General features: G+C 27.1%; 1 protein-coding gene and 1 pseudogene across 2 annotated transcripts in view; both read left to right on the top strand.

Moving 5' to 3' along the window:
• Window positions 1-988: 988 nt before the first annotated feature.
• Window positions 989-11,011, top strand: LOC126855705 (uncharacterized; annotated as a pseudogene).
• Window positions 1,713-18,345, top strand: part of LOC126855574 (serine proteinase stubble) — a 50,455-nt gene continuing 33,822 nt past the window's right edge. For both annotated transcript variants that reach the window (XM_050603374.1, XM_050603372.1), the window contains exon 1: window positions 1,713-2,089. The gene's annotated coding sequence lies outside the window, so the exon portion shown is untranslated. The remainder of the gene's footprint in view (window positions 2,090-18,345) is intronic.

The raw sequence follows: 18,345 nt of genomic DNA, 5'->3' as shown, positions 1-18,345 counted from the left end.
AGATACTAACATAAGAGAGAAGATCGTCGGCCTCCTCGCTGACTGTTCTCTTCAGGAGGACGACCCACTTCGTCCAAAAGCGAGAGGGACGGCAATACACTGGCTGGCAATTACGCGCATATACATCTCTACAGGCGTGTATATACGTAAATACGTTCATTATCTCTCGCCTTACGTCGTCCCCCGTCGCGGTTGACTCCTTTCCGTTCGCGTCGTTGGTTGAACTGATTGCGACGACGAGCGTAAGGAATTCAGCAGCGGTTTTATCGTCACGCGGCGTGTCGGTGGCACTCGACAGCGAAAAAAGTCCTTCAGCATTTCATCATCTAGCGTTCTTTTCTTTATATTGGCGACGTTGATAGTTTTTCCTGATTAATCGTCCGGCATTATATAGTCGATGCAAGTTAAATTTAATAATCGAGTTTTACCAAAATAGAGAAGAAAATAGAAAAACAAGCTTCATTTTTTTTCAAAATTTTTTTTTTCAGATATTTAATATTTTTATATTTTGATTACTTGAAAATTGATTTTTCATTATTTTTAACTTTTCAAATAATAGGTTGAATTAATTATTATTATTTTAAATGTAGCTGGCATTTCATTTGGCTATATATGTTTATATAGTTATGTATTTAATTGAAAATTATTCGAATCATATCGTGTTTGATTTGCCGCAAAAATGTCATTAAACCATTAAAATTACTTAAAAAAAAAATTAAATTAAAAATTCTATTTTAACAAAAAAAAAAGAAAAATATTACATTCAAAAAAATAATAAAAAAACAAAATTTGTTTTTTTTTTCAACGAAAAGAAACATCTTTTTTTAACTGGTTTTTTTTTTCTATTAGGAAGAATCGTTTTTTTTATATCTCTAATCAATGGATCATCGAGATTTTTTTCTTTCAATCGATAATCAATAAGAGAAGTAAGATCGTGTGTTCTCGTAATAATAAAAGAGTTTTTCATTCGCGACGCGGATCCGCGAAGATGACAGTGCCGGGCGCTGAATGGTGTCGAGAACAGAGGGAAAGCTCATTTTCACTTCATTACGTAAAATGGCTGAAGAAGCGCACGGTATCGAAAAAGAAGCATCTTTTTATTGTCGCTTAAATAAATTTGTTTGCCTTGTCTCGAAGAGATCTATCATTACGGTAGCATTATCAGCATTATCCTGTCATCCACTCCCCCTTCGTTGTGATTACAGTCTAATTTAATGATAGCCAAAGTGGCACGCGAAACTTTCCTCGGGGTATAAGCCCGTATAATGACATTCCAATTTTCGCGTTACAAAATTATATACGCGAGACCGTTAATCAGAGAGAAAAGCAAGGATTTCGTGCAAATGTCAAAATCTCTATTCGACTAATTCGCAATTCAAAATCTCGCTACCGCGCGCGTGTCGTCTCAAGTAATCGCCACGGGGCTATCGGGGAGATTTATTTTCCTGCATGGAAAAGCGCGTGAAAAGTTCACGGTTTCTCTCCTAGGACGAGTATGATGACGATGACTCCTCGGTATCCGGATTGCCGGATCCGGACTCCCATGCCGAGGATCCATCTCGCGTACAATCCTGGCGGGAGATGACACGTGGTTATTGCCGCGGCACGAGGCCGCCTGTCTTTGCGGCGGCTCCCTACTACCTTCCCATCTCGGCTTCCTCGTCCACGCTGGACGCAATGAGGTGATCCGCAAAGCGCGACCGGTAGTCGAACCGCGTGCACGCCGTGCCGAGGAAGCGCGCGTGGATCTCTCGCAATACGCGTACCACGCGTATCATCATCGAGTGCAATCGATTGATCGCGAAAGGTACACATTACCTTGAAGGGACCAGCTGGATATCGTCGACAATTTCTCCTTTTTAAGGCATCGCTTATCGCGCGCGATGATGCACTTGACGATCGCGGTCCGGTATCGCGGTTGCGTCTGAGCGTGTCATGTGTGCGTCAGATCGTCTTCGAATGTGCGTGAATATACAGCCACGTGTTCGTAAGAACGATCGACGGGAAAGATGAGCCGGGAATAACGATCGATTGACTGCCCTACGATATCAGACGGCTGCATTGTGAGGAACGACTAGCTCCGAAATTGGTAAGTCGATTCTCGAGATGTCGAGTATTCGATATGCGAATGCGTGTCGATGGAGAGTCGAAAAACTACAGATTTCTATATGTTATACCTAGACTGCTAACATTATAAATTTTGATTGCTGTCATGTAACTGCTAACACTATGTCTCTATGTCTCATATAGTGACGTGTGAAACAATAAGGGACTCATTTACAATTGGACAGAATGTCATATCGAGTATCGCAGAAATTGATACGTGTCATTCAAACATCATTCATTCATTTTTTTAAACGCATTTTTAAACATTTAAAACATTTTAAAATAAATTAATAAATTATTAATTAATATATATTAATAATTAATAATTAATAAAAAATAAATTAAAAATATTAAGTTTATGTACAATAGTGCACAGATGAGAATAAAAACTCCAGTGATTTGTAGCATATTTGACTGTTCAAGTAGATATTCTAAAGAACAAAATATCAATTTTTTTCAGTAAGTATACATATAACCTGTTTCTCTTATTTTTTTTAGAAATTTTAACTACACACTTTTCTCTATTAGATTAAATATTACTTTTAATTTTTAACTAGATTTTTATGTGTTATTAAATATGCATCAAATATTTATAAATCAAAACATTTATATTAAATATTACAGCTTTTCCTTCAAAAATAATTATCGATTGGCATCCTAATTGAATGTGATAAAAAAAGAAAATTGGACTTCCAGTAAATATGATACAATCTGTAATAAACATTTTATTACAAATGATTATTTTCATTGTCCAGAGACTCAGAAAATATATTTAGAACTAATAGCAATACGTTCTGTATTTCCTTTGTCCATAAAAATTAACAAAAATAAATCTATTAGATGCGCAAATTAATTCGGTGCTTTTACCTTTAATCAATTATAACTTTGGTTTAAATTCAAATATTTTCTTGCTATTTAGTGAGTTTTGAAGTGGTCTTAAGGTTTAAATGTTTAAAATATTCTATATAATAGCTGACAACATAACTTCATAAAATAATCATAATTTTATAAAATAATCAAACTTCACATCGAACACGATAGCATCCGACTGAAGGCCGGAATGTTCTCTATCGGTAAAACAGAAACCATCGCTCCAAAATTTTTGGTATCATTTTTTACAAATTTTATGTATTATAGCATCATTCTCCAAATCAAAGCAAATCATATTTGCAGCCTCGGCATGATTTTTTTCAATTGAAAAGCAAAAAGAATGCAGTGTCTAATATGTTGCTTGTCGCATGCCATCGTGTTCGATGTGAAGTTTGATTATTTTATGAAATTATGTTGTCAGCTACTAGAGCATTTTAAACCTTAAGATTATCACTTCAAATATTAAATAGCAAGATATTTGAATTTAAATCAAAGTTAAATAATTGATTAAAGGTAAAAACATCAAATTAATTTACGCACCTAACATATAAGATACACACACGCGCACACACGCATACTCGCGCGCGCGAGCACACACACACACATATATATAAATATATATATATATATACATATATAGTTTGCTCTAGTTGTAAATGACTGCTCAAATTTCATCTGTCACATCGCTAGCTGTTTATATAATATATGGAGGTCTGTGGTCGAAACCACTTATGAATCTCATTGAAAATTTGACAGGAGGTGATAAAGGTGTTGGAACTAATTACGCTTCAAGTAAATAATAATACCTGGACTTTTTTTACATTGAATGTTGCCATAATTTTATGATTATGATAACTCTAATTCCAATTCGCTAGCAAATTACAAGAGTTATTTAAAAAAGGAAAAAAACAAAACTAATCGACATTTGCTCGCTTGTGATGTAAAAACAATCTTTAAGTAAAATCACTCACGATCGTTTATAGCGAGTCACATGATTCGATGATCCAATGAAACGTGTAAGAGATTGGAAAGTTTTAATCTCGCGGTATCGATAGAAAGTCTCACCGCGCCTGGTGCGAAAGCAATTTTAAGCGTTAATATACTTGTATCCGTGCGGATGAAATTAGTCTGCGGAATAAATGATCGATCAGTAACGAGCATTATCCGACTTGCTAATACAAGAATTATCGCCGCTTCCAGAAGTAGCGCGCTAGATTGAAAACAATATAATCAATAGCCGGAGGTTAATATTAATAGAAAGTTTCGATATAAGCAATCGAATTATAAGAGAATATAATTTTGAATATGGACATCCTTATATACTCCCCATAAATTTCTATTTCATTTTGCATTGTTTTTATCTTTTTTTATACAAGAGATCTTATGGAAATATTTATATATATTGAAGAAATATAAAATCAAAAATAAAAGATGTGCGTTTGTGTAATAATTTTCAAATTTTATAGTCTTATCAAAAAATTACTGATTTCAATGAAAAAAAAAGATATTAATGTATTATACTCTGACGGAATTCAATATCCTTTATTATTAATATATCGAGATACATAAATAAAAATAAATTTTTATTAAATTTTAATGAATAATACATAATCGATAGTGGACAATTTTTTGTTCGTGAAAGATAGAAATGTTTTCCTTATTCCGTCCATGCATTTATATAAATGCAGTTGTATGACTTTGTTGTTTTTTTTTATAAGTGTTATATTGTACAACATACAGAAGTCGAAAAGACGCGCGAAAAATTATGACGTATTTTAGATGCTTTTACGACGTCTTTGATATTTGGTATCTGGCCGAGAAACGGTAAAAAAAATACCTGCAAATAGCTCTCCCCCCTCTTCCCCTCCTCCCCCTCTCCCTCATTCTCTCTTTTTCTCTCTCGATCCATGAACTACACTGTAAAAAAAGTATGTAATTTTACATAAAAAATATATGTAATAATTACACTATTAATGATAGATATGACGAAAATTATAAGATTAAAAATATAATTTATTGATTTTATATAAATTATACTTTAAATCGTAATTTTTTGTCAAATATAAAGAATTATTTACATAACAAAGAGTAAAAAAACTAATTTTTGTAAAAGTACATGAATTTATACATGTCCATTATTAATAGCGTAATTATTACACTCATTATTTATGTAAGTTTACATCTTTTTTTACAATTTTTTTGTAACATTATATAGCATACGATAACATTACACAACATATGATAATTTTTACACAATATAGCTATGTTTTTACATAAGTATATATTATGCAAATAAAAACAAATTATAAATTTACAATCATATGTAACTCATTTAAGTTATTTACGTTACAGCATAAATTTTAAATTAAGAATTGTCTCTTTAGACAATTCAATATTTGCGATAAAATATATTTTTATGCATATATTTATACGTTATTATTTATGAAATAAAATTTATATAATAATGTATATGTTATTAAATGAACATATTGCCATGTTCAGCAGAACAAATGATAAACTGCTGTCTTGTCAACAATCGATATTAATTTACTGGATGTAAAATAAGAATCAATCACATACGATTGTCGCCAAGCAGTTTGTCCTGTTACGCGTTTTGATATTACGTGCGCTTTAAAATAGTTGGTACCAGCTTCGTAAAACTATGACGCCATGTTGTACTTTGTCGTTGGCTGCTATGCAATTCACTCATCGACATGCTCGATAACATTTTGCGCATATCGCGTGTGTGAAGTGTGAATGCGGACTCCTTTAATTTCTGAGATCTTCTATTTTCTATTGCACATTCTTATAGCTTATGTCGAGAGCTTTTCAAAACATTATAATAAAGTATTTTTTTATTACGAATTTTTTGTTATTTTGTATTTTAATCTGACATATTTTAGTATATAAAAATCTCGAAAATTATTTAGTGTTTGATAATTGTATCGTAATACTTTTAGATACAGAATAATAAGAATCAAATGGTGTACAGAAAATAATTGTTTTTTAAAAAAAGTATGCAATTATTTGCAATATATTTTTTTTATAACAATTAATTATTTTTTCTTTATACCATTTGATTCATCTTATTACTCTATACATAAAATTATTACGGTACAATCATCGAACACTAAATAATTTTTGAGATATTTTATATTTTATACCAAAATATGTCAGATTAAGATACAAAATAATTCAAAAAATTCTTAATTTAAAAATACTTTATTATAGTGTTTTGAAAAGTTGTACAGCGCCTCACTGACGTGCATCCGGCTAAAGATCAGCGATGATTGGTCAGACTTTACTCCATAATAACTCTCTTATTAAGCGTTATAGAAAAAAATGGTACAGGACTTTTCTCCTCAGTTTTATCTGCTCTACCTGCATACGAAAGGTGATGCGATTGACGCCGGACTGTAATATACATATATATATACATATATATATATATATATATATATATATATATATATATATCGATTTATATTAATTGTTTTAATATCATATATATAATAAATTTTTTCTATTTGTGAAAATATAAATATAACACTGTCAATTAATAAATATATAATAGGATTATATATATATATATATATATATATATATATAAAATTTCTATAAAATATAATAAAAACAATGTGCATTTTTCATAGTTTTATAATATATTTATTTATTCACATTGTTATATTTATAATATCACAAAGAAAAAATTCAATATATGATATTATATATTGAATATGATATTAAAACTATCAATATAAATCGATGAATGTTTATATCGATGTGTGAAACCGACATTAAAAAAATTTTATTATTTTTTGTAATTTTACATAATAATTTTGTTACAGTTATTCTTTGGATTAAATACGGCAATTTCTTTTTCCTTTTACTTCTATACCAATTTCACTATTTCTTTCATTCTGACTTAAGAATTAATTTTTCAATAGAAAATGCTAAAATGTCAAATGTGTAATTTCATGTTTCTTTCTATTTTTTTGTACAACAAACATTAGACTTTTCATAAAAACATGCCTCATTTACAAATAATGTTTTTTTAAAGGTTGTGGAAAACAGTTTAATAGATATTTTAACTTAAAAAACATGTTCTTAAATAGCATATTACAGATTGCGATAAACAAATAAGTGTAATTTACCGTTGTAAAGAAAAAAATTGTAATGTCTGTTTCACAAGTAGAAGAGATTTTAATCGTCATATAAGACAAAGTAAAATTGGAATATATTGTGGGTATTCAGCTTATTTTGATAAAACACTTTTTAAAACAGTCAGTAATTATGGAATACACATATCTTAGTAGACATCACTCAAATATGAATTTGTGTAAACAATTGATTGCTGATGATGCTCATAAAGAATTAAATCATGATACTAGTGATAATTGTATTAATATTAATGACAATTGTGTTGCTTTTTTAGAAAAAAAAGACTTATAATCAATTTTCCAATGATGCAGTAGATTATGTAAAAGTTATTTCACAATTGTATTTAAATTTAATTACAAAATATTTTGTGACAGAATGTACTTTGCAAGCTATAATAGATAGCATATCATCCGTAATGGAACTTTCTCAGCAGCATTTTATTACTACTTTAATTGATTTACAAAATGATATTAAAAAAAGAATCAAAGATATGTTTCAAAGTAACTATGATCTTTCTTCGAACATTTATAATTTTGTAAATGGTTGTCTTAGAAGTACTTACTCAAGAAATGTATATTTTAAAAAGTATTTTTATATTGTAATGCCCGTGCAAATAAATTTAAGATTTGATAACAATCGCAAACAATTACCATTACGTTCCAATTTTGCAAACTTTAAAAGTCTTATTAATTAATTTCAATATCCGACAGTTCTGCTTAAATTTTTATAATTCCTGTAATAATAATGTGTTATCTGATATACAAAGTGGTAATGTAGTAAAAAACAATTTTTTTTCATGGAAATCAAAATACATTACAAATTATATTATATCAAGATTTGAAGTATGTAATCCGCTTGGTGCTTCAAAAAAAAGTTTAAGCTCATCGATTTATGTATGATTCTTGGAAATTTACCTGCTTATCTAAGATGAAAAGGTGAACATATACAGCTTGTTTTTCTATGCTACAAAAACATATCACTTTTTTGGTTGGGAAAAGGTAATGGAACACTTAATGAACAATTTAAGAAATTTAGAGAAAAATGGGATAGTTATTTCTGTAACAGATAAATCAATTAATTTTATTGGTACTGTAGCTATGTTAAGCGATAATTTAGGAAGTCATCAAATAGGTGATATTAATACAGAAAATTTTAATTTCTTATTTTTGCCGTTTTTGTGACAGAACTCGAAGACAGTTACAATTAACATATGTATGTAAAAATATAAATAAAAATCCAGACAATTACATTTTATATGTAAAACAAGCGCAACAAACTATGAAAATCGTAAAAGGCATAAAGCAAGATTCTCCTTTGAATAAACTTAGTCATTTTTATGTGTGCAATCCAGGATTGCCGCCTTGTATAGCTCATGATCTTTTAGAAGATATTATTCTTTATGATCTTATGTTTTGTATTAAATATTTCGTTAAAGAGAAATGATTTAATTATAACTTTTTAAATTCTCGATTGCAAAAAATTAAATTCAAAAATGAAAACGAATACAACAGTATTCCATTTATAAAAGATTCATGTAAAATTGTAGGTACTGTAAGTCAAATTAAAAGATTATTACTAATACTTCCTTTAACTATCTTTGACTCAATTAAGAATACTGAAGATTATATTTGATTATTAATACTGCATCTTCGAGAAATCTGCTCTTTGATTTTCGCTTGTGTATTATCCTTTGGTCAGGTTGCTATTGCAAAAAAAAAAATAATGAATTTATTGCTAAGATTAATATGTTTTTTAAACATAAAATTAAGACCAAAGCACCATTATATATCTCATTATCCTTCTTTAATTATATCTTTTCGTCCGCTAAAACTTATGGACTTTACGATTTGAAAACAAACACAGATATTTTAAAAATATTATTAGGCATTCGCAAAATTATAAAAACATAACAAAATTTTTATCATATAAACATCAATTTTTACAAAATCAACTTCCAAAAAATACATACTCTTCTTTGATAATATATACTCTTCTTTGATAATAACGGATAATGCAGAAGAATGTATTCCTAAAAATGTTAATGACAATATTTCCTTCGTTATAACAGATTATTTTTATGGTAAAAGGAATAAAAATTTTAAATACATAGCTTCACAAATTACTTTTAAAGGCATTACATATAAAACAAATATGTGTATCTGCATAGGAAAAGACTGTTTTGATTACTTTATCATATGCAAAATTAAATATTTTTTAATAATTAATTCTTATACAAATGTATATTTTCTGGGTAGCACAATAAATGTTGTATATAATTCTGATTTTGGAGTATATATTCTGGCGAAATTTTGATGTTATTGCAAGCAGAAGAATTTTGGTCATCTCAAAATGAAACAGAATTACACAGTACGGCATCCTACGATACTCTAAGTATATATAGTGATTTCATGTCTATCTTCTCATCTTCATCAAGTACATGACAAGTTTCAAGTACACGCCAACAACTGTATATTAAAATACAATCAGATAACAATGAAATTTAGACAAATTTTTGTATACCTTGGGACAATTTGGAATCTACAGTGCTTAAAGAATTAGAAGCAGGAAATCGCAACAAATACATAATACATGCTGTTGTAAATCGTATAGTTTCCGAAAGGAATTTGCAAGAATTTATTCCATCTAAAGCATTCAAAATAGTAGCTAAAAAGATCATCGAAAAATATCCCCAAACATTCAAGGATATGGATGGTAAATGGTTTGGAAATGGTCACACATTATATTTAAAATTTTGTGATAGAAATTGCTATCTTAATAGACCACACATGAAAAGATCTTTAAGTCGAAGTTTAAATATACCATTGAAAAAACAACGAAAAGTTTTATCTGCCAAAGCTGGATGCAGTAATTGGCAGCCTGACAATTATGTTGATTCAGAAACAGAAGATACAATAGAAGACAAAACTGAATTTCTACGGCAAGTAATCCTTCAAGATGCTCTAGAAAACGATCCTGACACTTAAAAGAAAATTTATTTATATCTTGAAGTAACGTATCCTGCACAAAGATTATTTCTCAATAATGTCCATGAATCACCTACAATTCAAAATATTAAGACTTCATGATCAATACTTTTACAAAAAAAGTATTTATTCTATCATCATAAATTGGCTATCATAAATTAATGGGACACTCTATAAATATAATAAAAGAACAAATGTTAAAGAAACAGAAAAAAATACTTACTTATGGACATCTTAAAAATTATAAAGAAATCATTAACTGAGCTAATAGAGATTAAATTAATTAAAATCATAATGAAACAGTTTAAAGAAGATTTCTATTCATTATTTAAAACATCCTGTAAGTCTCATTTAAATATATATAATTATCTTTGTTAATTACATTATATGCACACGCGATTTTATAAATGTAATTAATTTATTGTATAGGAGGGGACAACCTTGAAAGAAATTGAAGCACCTATTGCTGCACCATGCACTATAATTATAGATAATATATTATTTTATATCTTAGATTTAAAATTATTGTAATTATCATATTTTTATGTGTATGTGCTTGGTTGTATATCACAGATGATGTGAAAAGCCGGATGTTTTATTTATTTATAGAAGCAATACAGGTTGAGGGAACATATTGTTTTTATGAAGCTTTGGAAATGTTGATGTCTGCGTACTATGTCTTTAACATGGAATATTCTACACATTGCGCATGCACTTTGAAATTTATACAGAAGTTTTTGAATATTTTGAATTTTTTGAATATTCATCCAATCTCTAGTACAAAATCACGTAAGGTTGCAACCAAATATAAAGTACTTTCACTTTTTAACAAATTAAGAAACATTGAAGAGAGAGATGTAGACAAGGACAATATTTCATCAAATTCGTAAGTGTGTCAATTAATATTGTTTGGCATATATAATATGATAAATTGTTTCTTTCTCTCTAAATGTAATATATATAGTTATCATTTCATCATTTAAGTTTAATGATTTATTATGACTAATACAAAAAATCATGTAAAACAAAAATGCAATGCGAAAAGATTCTAAAATGTTTAACTTTAATGTTAATAGTAGTTAAAACATACAGTATTATTTTAAAAACAAAGTATGTAAAATATATAGTATATCATATATAGGTTTCTAAAAATATTTCTTTTTTGATTTTCTTATGTTAAAAATAATAAGTTTTATAAATGTATACATGCAGAGATCTAAATTTGCGTTAAGTTAATGAAATGTTAAGTTTACAATATTATATAGTTTATAAGTTTTAATTTTATTTTTTTTTTAAAACTTTATATGTGGTATGCTAGCGCAAAAAAATAAATAATTGTTTTTCTGTTTGTAATACAATATATGCAATTGCACATTTCAGTAGCATTATTTAATTTAACAATTTATTAAAATAAATATACATATATATATATATATATATATATATATATATATACATATATACACCATTTATAACAATAATTATATAACAATAATATTAATATTGTAAAAATTATTAATAATATGTTTGTAATTATTAAACAGAAATCAATTATTATTCCAAAAAATTAATTAAATATTTATTTCTTATTATTATTTATTTGTATGCATAATCTTATATCAATAATTTACAATTAAATCACACAAAAAAAATATTAAGTATTATTTAAAAAATATATTTTTAAGTTTTATATTTTTAAATTACATATTTTTAGTTTTTCAATGTTTAGCGTATTGTATAATTATTAAAATTTTTAATCTTATAGATATTAAAAATATTTTATATTTATAGTATATATATATATATATATATATATATATATATATATATATATATATATATATATCTTTACAATTGCATTATCAGTAGTATCAGCACTATAATACTTCTGCAAACTTAAAAATATCAAATAATAAAATGCAAAATTTCTTTTTGAATAAGATAATTATTTTTTTATTTAATCTTATGGTTCAAGTTTGCAGAAATAGTGCTAAGTTATGATAACGTAATTGTTAAGAGATATATGTATAATATATATATATATATATATATATATATATGTTCTGTAACTATAAAATATTTTTAATATGCGTGAGATAAAAAATTTTAATAGCATTGCATTGCAATACGATAGTATTATTTTTATAATACAATCTATATAAATTTAAGTAGAGTGTATTTTTAATAGTGAAAAACGTCATTTTTAAAATATGTATAGTGCTGTTATAAGATTATAGTGTTATTATAATCATTGCATAGATTTACGTTATGATTGTAAATAATTTGATATTTTGTTTTGTCATCAATACAAATATGAAAATTATTATTACACAAGATTTTCTTTGCATTTATACAGCATTGTAAATTTAATACGTGAAATTCCAGAAATACATATACAAAACATATTATTACAAAAACATTTCTAGAAATCTACTTTTAACATGTAAATTTACTTGTGAAGCAGCTTACTTATCATATAAGATAATAATTTTACCTACAAAATATACAAGATATAAATTTTGCTGATGTATGTGAATATAAACACCTTTAATAGATGGTCCCAATATTACCTACTATAATAATTGTAATTTTACATGAAAATTTTTTACCGTTACTTTCGACAATTTTGAAAATTTGAAGCTTCAAAGTTAACTTGAAACTTTTGAATTTTTTTGAAGCTTCAAAGAATATATTCGTGCGAATGGCGAATTTATTCAAGGAACGTTAAAAATATTCTAAATAAAAAAAATTAATTAATATATATGCTCAAAAAATATATAGTTATTTAACATTAATTATTGAAACATTAGAAATTTTGGATTTTATCATATAATTTTATAAATGTGTATCTTTAATATTCTAAATTAATAATTATATAATTTTGATTTTTCAAAGCTTTAAAGGTTAAAGTATTGAAGTTTCAAAGATTCGAAGGTTCGAAGTTACGAAACTTTGATCTTCGAAGATTTTAATGGCAAAGTTTTGGTTCTTTGAACTTTTGAAGTTTTGAATATTGAACAAAACTTTCGAAGCAGATCACCAGCCTCTAAAAGTGAATCCTGATAAAGGAATTATTATCAAGTGGTGGAAATGTGTATTGCTTTAAGGCGGGAGAAGAACGTAATCCACTTGAAGAAAAATCCTAATGAAAGACGGCGGTTTTCTTCGCTACTTTCACAATCGCGAATGCTAATCAGACAATTAGTCCGCCCGTGGCGGAATCCCCCGTGTGAATTAGGTCAAGTCGATTCCTTCTTAAAATAACCGTAACCACTTACCATAATCGAACGCGCCACTTTCACTGATTAGTCGCACACACGCTTCCTAAACACGCGCTCTATCTCGCTCGGCTCAGTCTTTCTACATATTTTATTGTTAGATATTCTAGTCTTTTCATCCTCTCACGATTAAACTGAAATTAGAAATCCATTCTCCGATCGAGCGAGATTTTATACGGACACCGGAAAATGGAAAACTTGTCATTTTGGAACATTAATTTATTTTTATTTACGTTATTTATTACATTGTTGTTTTTAGGAATAATTATTTCAGTTAAAATAAAGTTTAATAGAACTATCGGTTAAACAAATAATCGCCGAGAATCGCACCAATTATTTACGCCTTTATTAATGTATGCTTTTCTGTATTTTGTTTGTAAAATTTACTTTTTCTGTTTGTAAAATATACTTTGTTTGATTTAATTATATTTAAAACAAGTAAAAAATTATTATTAGAAACTTGCACATTGCTTCCTCCTAATTTTATTTTTTTCCCTTTATAATATCAGTAATCTTTTTTTAGAAAAATTCAAGATTTCATAAAAAATGAACTCTTTCAATTCTCAAATTTAATACCAACCACTTTTTTTATCATATTCTATTTATGTAAAATATTGAGCCTGATATTTCCTAACTTGTGGAAGTTAAAACATGCATAGATACTTATTAAAAAATTCAAAATTTTATACAAAATAAAGTCTTTTACCAATTCTCATCAAATTTAACACCAACCATCCTTTAATGATATATTCTATTTCTATAAAAATATTTAGACCAATATTTCAAAATTTACGGAAGTTGGAACATTCTTTTTTTGAAAAATTTAAAATTTTCTAAAAAATAAACTTCTTCACTGATCTTAGCCAAGTACAACACCAACCAATCTAATGATATTCTATTCATATAAAAAAATTTAGCCCGTTATCTCAAAAATTTACAGAAGTTAGAGCAACCACATCCTTTTTGAGCACATACACACATGCGAATATTTGTACAAATAATTTTTTCGACGTTTTAGAACATTCTGAACACGTTGGCAACAAAATTAAAAAAAAAAATTTACAAAAACAAAGCTTCCTCTATGAGGAAGCAAAAATTAAAAAAGAATATATATATATATATATATATATATATTTATTTAATGTTTCTCGTTTTACTATAATCGTAGAAAATCGCTAGACCCTTTCGTGAGAATTATGAGATTTTCATAAACTTTCATATAATTTAAAAATCACTTTTTATTAGAACCCAGTCTCGCCAGCAGAAGGTTAATAAAAAGTACCTCACGTAACGAATCAAACCTTTATGCTATAATAAAGCTGTCTCACATGAAAATTTCAAGTCTAAAAGTGGACTGATTCTCTTGTAATTTCACTTTCGTCGAAAGCCATCGTCATGTTAACGTCGTCGGTATTAGCGCGAGATGCAATCAATTATTTCACGTTGCAGTGAATATAGTTGTGAGATGCATTCAACGCGTATCGCTATTTCGTTCTAGTTTCGACGTGCGTGCATGTGTGTGTGTACGTGCCGGTTTGGAACAAATTAGAACCGCTTTTGTTCATGATGGATTTGGATCTCTTTTCTTGGAGCCAAGTCCGTCAGAGCGTTTCGCCGTCACGGTCCCTGGGCCATGAGAGATGTGTCCTGCATATATACCGTCCGACCCAAAAATCAAGGGATAATCGCGTCTCGGGAACTTGAAATGAAATGTGGTGTATTAATGTGCCATTTGTATGCGCTTTCTCGAAACGCGAGCGCGAAAGCCACGTCGATTAACGAGCCTGATGTGCACACACCGGCCGAATAAACGAATGCAGAGCATGAGAAATCTGCTGTTATACGCTAATGACAAAATGTTGTTTGCTATCGTTTTCACTATATAAAGCTAATTCACGATGGGTAATCGCGACTTGATTGCATTTCTACCTGTGTAGCACCTTCTTTACGCGAAATTCGACCTATTTTACAGTCATCCTATAGTAATGATACACAATCGGTAAAAGAATCAAGTTTCATAAATGACTCACTTTCGAATGAAAGATGTGGAGATGCTGGCACAATTGAAAAATTTATGTTAAATTTAACATAAATTGTTAAACCTAACCTAACCTAACTTAAACCTAGCCTAACCTAACAGATATTATATGTCCCAAACAGTCCACACAAATTTTTATGTTATTATATATAATTTATATAATAATAATATTATATATAATAATATTATATATAATTTAACATATGTTAAATGAATAATAATACTATGTTAATATTTTTTTTGTACACAAAATAAATGCAAACCTCGAGGTAATTTGAAATAAATTTTGTATAAAACAAACATATTTTTAGTGATAAAATTAAGTCGGAAAAATATTATCAACGATCTGTAGTTACTGTCACTTTTATTGTAGAATAAAATCAACATTTTCTTCTGTAAACTTTAACAGGTAAATCCTGTCACTAATAATAAAACATATCTTTTGTAAAATAACTATAAATAGATGCACATTGTATTATTTTTATATTTTTCTTTTGATTGTTTTAATAATTTAATACTTGAGTTCGATTAACACAACAACAATATGTTAAATGTGAACATGAATGTGTTAAATATTTAACACAAACATTTTAATTGGTATATTTTTTAACAAGAAAACAAATTCTCCAACTATGTGCTTTACTACTTACTTAATAATTTTTACAATTTATAGTTGTTTAGGACGTGTTTAATCGTACACAATTTAGTATCATCGCAAAAATAGACGAACTTTTGCAATATAATGTAAATATTAAGTAAAGTAAATACCGTGACGTATATACGTGTTTGTTTCTTTGTACCGTTTCTTCCATGCCCTACGCCTTATTAACAGTAGAGCAGTTTTGCCAAAACAGATTTAGCTAACAGAAAATGAAAGAGGATCGCATCGGATATTTATCGCACGTTAACATCACATTGTTAGTTGCATCGTCGCACGTATAATATACATATAACGATGTTATAAAGTTTTTTGTTGAAATAGCTATAATTTTCTGCGATTGTAATTATAAATAAATTGGAATTAATGCGCGTTACCATAGGCAGGAACTTCCGTGAAAGCAACTTCATTAGTAACGTACAACGATACATAAAGGACGATGTTTTACACTGTGCTAATTCTACGAAAAACGTTAAACATTCAGATCTATTAATCCCTCATTTTATTATTTCAAGATTCGAAAAAGTTAAGTATTGAGTTCAATCATGCATGCAATGTACAAAATGCGTTGAAGTATATTAAATTAAAAAAATAAAAAATTTAATATTTAATCTAATCATATATATACATATATATATATATATATATATATATATATATATATATATATATATATTGTTAATCAATACATTTTAATTCGCGATAATTTAATAGAAGTTCGATATCTCTATTAGAAATAATTTTTTATTCTTATTTTAATATTGATATATTATTAAAATTGATTAAAAATTATTATATATATATATATATATATATATATATATATATAATAATTTTAATCAATTTTAATAATATATCAATATTAAAATAAGAATAAAAAATTATTTTTAATAGAGATATCGAACTTCTATTAAATTATCGCGAATTAAAAATGTATTGATTAAGCATATATATATATATATATATATATATATATATATATATATATATATATGTATATATATGATTAGATTAAATATTAAATTTTTTATTTTTAATATATATATATATTAATATATAAAAATAAATAAAAATAAATAAAATATATAAAATAAAATATATATATATATATATATTTTAATATATATATATATATTTTATTTTTATATATATATATATATATATATATATATATATATAATAATTTTTAATCAATTTTAATAATATATCAATATTAAAATAAGAATAAAAAAATTATTTTTTAATAGAGATATCGAACTTCTATTAAATTATCGCGAATTAAAAATGTATTGATTAAGCGAATCTCATCGCAAGAATTGTCTGATTGTATATTTTTTGAAGTCTTTAAGATATAAAAAATATCACGCGAAATGAACTGATTTATTAAAAGAATAAGCAAATTCGCTGAAATTTGCTGTAATGTCTTTGTAACTAAAATATTTTATGTTTATTATTCCATTTGTCTCTTTATTGTATAATAATGTTTTATGTGTATATATATACAAGGTGTCCCAAAATTAAATATCGAAATTTTAAAAGTTTGTAGGGGATAAACTGAAAAAACTTCTTTAGAAATTTGTTCGTTTTTGCTTCATTTTGAAGAAAATCACGAAAAAACGAAACAAAAAAAAATGTTTATTAAAAAATTTGAAACGACACTAAAATTATTAAAATTTTATCAAAAAGTATTATGAAATAAAAGTTGTAAAACATGGAATTAGGAAAAAGCGTGAATTAAAATTCCTCCTAAAGTAAAATTAGAGGATTGTAAATAAATATACGATAACGCAAGATTATTGTATCCTATTTACTTTTGTTTTAAGTTTACATTCCCGCTGTCATTTAAATAGTGATAGCATGAATAAATAAATGTAAATAAATAAGTAAACCAAAACGAAAAAATGAGAATTTTTTAATTTCGCTTTACTTATTTATTTATATTGTCTTATTATATATACATTGTATATGCAGCTTTCTCTTTATTCATTCATATATAATTTAGGTAATTAATTTTTTGATAAAAATAATGAACGCGAGCTGTTTAATTGCGGAATAAAATGCCTCGCGAAGTTACAAATGTATGTCAATCGCGCAACTCGACTCGTTAACGCGGTTTCGAGGTGGTCCACTCTGTCTCGACGAAAATCGAGTACAATAAAATTTAGTGGCCGGAAACATTTACCATTGCGTCGCATTTCATTAATTTTAATGTACAGTTTTCTTCGATGCAATTAATTAAAAAAATTGGAA

Source organism: Cataglyphis hispanica, chromosome 16 (assembly GCF_021464435.1).
Source record: "Cataglyphis hispanica isolate Lineage 1 chromosome 16, ULB_Chis1_1.0, whole genome shotgun sequence".
NCBI lineage: Eukaryota > Metazoa > Arthropoda > Insecta > Hymenoptera > Formicidae > Cataglyphis > Cataglyphis hispanica.
This window is presented reverse-complemented; position numbering and strand designations above follow the sequence as displayed.